Source organism: Octopus bimaculoides, chromosome 7 (assembly GCF_001194135.2).
Source record: "Octopus bimaculoides isolate UCB-OBI-ISO-001 chromosome 7, ASM119413v2, whole genome shotgun sequence".
NCBI classification, from domain to species: domain Eukaryota; kingdom Metazoa; phylum Mollusca; class Cephalopoda; order Octopoda; family Octopodidae; genus Octopus; species Octopus bimaculoides.
Genome location: NC_068987.1, coordinates 122,339 through 124,315, shown reverse-complemented (window position 1 = coordinate 124,315; position 1,977 = coordinate 122,339). Strand labels below are relative to the sequence as shown.

Below are 1,977 nucleotides of genomic sequence, written 5' to 3'. Positions count from 1 at the left end.
TTTAATGTTCATTGACCCTGCTGGCTTGCCGGGTCTTCTCACGCACAGCCCATTTCCAAATATCATCATCATCATTATTTAATGTTCATTGACCCTGCTGGCTTGCCGGGTCTTCTCACGCACAGCCCATTTCCAAATATCATCATCATCATTATTTAATGTTCATTGACCCTGTTGGTAAGAGTTGAACAGTTTAACTGGGTTGGCATGCTGCCATCATACAGCTACTAACTTGGTCGCCGAGATAATAGAAGCTATGTGCTACCTCTAGCATGCACCCCTGGAGTCTATTTTCTGTGCATTTTCAGCGTTTATTGTACCTGTGCATTTTCCACATACAAAAGCTCTGATATTGCTGTACCTTTTATATGTCCAAAGCTTACACTAGGTGCATCTTATGGAGTTCCTACCTACACCTTTCATACAGATTGAGCAGGGCCATCTACCTGAAAGGATTTGTGATTTGTCTGCCTTCCTACTCACTAAGACTTTGGTTTTTGCTAGGTTAACTGTAAGGCCCTTTAATTCTAGACCTAGCTTCTAGACCTGGAACTTCTCTAGTTCAGGCAGTGATTCAGCTAAAAGAGCAAGGTCATCAGCAGAAAGAAGATCTCAGGTACAGCCTGTCTTAAATTCCTCTGTTACTGCCTGGAGGACTATGATAAACAAGAGGGGGCTGAGCACTGATCCTTGATGAACCCCTACTTGTATCCTGAATTCTTCGCTGTACTCGTTGCTCACCCTCACCTTACTGGTAGCATCCCTGTACAAGGCTTTACTGGCTCTCACTAACCACTTGTCTATCCCTAGTTTCTACATTGACCACCGGATAAAGGATCAGGGGACCCTGTCAAAGGCTTTCTCCAAGTCAACAAAAGCCAAGTACAGGGGTTTATCTTTGGCTAGATATTTCTCCTGCAATTTTCTTACCAGAAATATAGCATCAGTGGTGCTTCTCCCTGGCACAAAACCAAATTGCATCTCATCTAGACTAACTCTCTCCCTAATTATTTGAGCTATGACTCTCTGCAACTTTCATCACCTGATCTAACAATTTGATACCTCTGTAATTATTTCTATTTAAAGCATCACTTTTACCTTTGTAGCAATTGACTATGGTACTGCTACACCAGTCATTGGGTATGACTCCTTTGTGTACCACCTGATTTACAATATGGGTGACTAGACCCTAACCCACACTGCCAGATATTTTGAGCATCTCAGTGGTGATTCCAGATGGGTCATGGGGGGCTCTCCCTGTCTTCATATCCCTTAATTGCTTTATCTACCAAGGTACTGTCAATTCAGGTAGCTGGTCCCCCAATCGACTCAACCTTTGGCAGACTCTCCTCCTCCCATTCATTTTGCACATTCAGCAGTTCTTTGATAGTGGCATCTCCATGCCTCTTTCCTTGCAGACTCATTAAAAGCAAGTGCATCATCATCCATGCGCACACATTTCTCCACTATGACATCACAGTTTTCTCTCACATACAGTCTTGCAATCCAAAATACTTCAGTTCTTTGGTCCTCATGACACTGAACATAGGCAAACTTCTTCTTTTTTGCTTCTCCCTTGGCAAGACATAAAGCTGTCTCTTAGCTTCTCTTCTGGTTATCTGACACAGTTCCCTGCTACCCCCATTCTTCCAGGCCTGTTTCTTTATTCTATTGGCCCTGTCTACGGTATTGTTCCACCACCACATTATCCTAAGTCTGGAAGGGACTTTGCACCAGCCACAGATTTGGTCTGTGACACTCAGAAAGCTGTCCCACAGGAATTCCCAGTTGCCCTCTATGCCACAAGCCTGTAGTTCCTCCTCCCTCTCATCAAATTTCTCAATTAGGATGTCCCTAAATCTCTGACCATATGAAGGGTCCTTAAGCTTCCAAATCCTTCTTTCTAAGATTGTTCTACTTCTTGGCATCCTTCTGGCTGGGAGTCTAAAGGTGCTAATGACTAACCTATGCTGGGGA

At 43.7% G+C, this 1,977-nt stretch overlaps 2 protein-coding genes across 2 annotated transcripts in view; one reads left to right on the top strand and one right to left on the bottom strand.

Annotated features, from left to right (window-relative positions):
* LOC106872247 (PAT complex subunit Asterix) overlaps positions 1–1,977 on the top strand; it is a 21,973-nt gene that overhangs the window by 10,713 nt on the left and 9,283 nt on the right. The window lies entirely within an intron of this gene.
* LOC106872246 (tetratricopeptide repeat protein 39A) overlaps positions 1–1,977 on the bottom strand; it is a 56,288-nt gene that overhangs the window by 50,966 nt on the left and 3,345 nt on the right. The gene's annotated exons all lie outside the window — the stretch shown is intronic.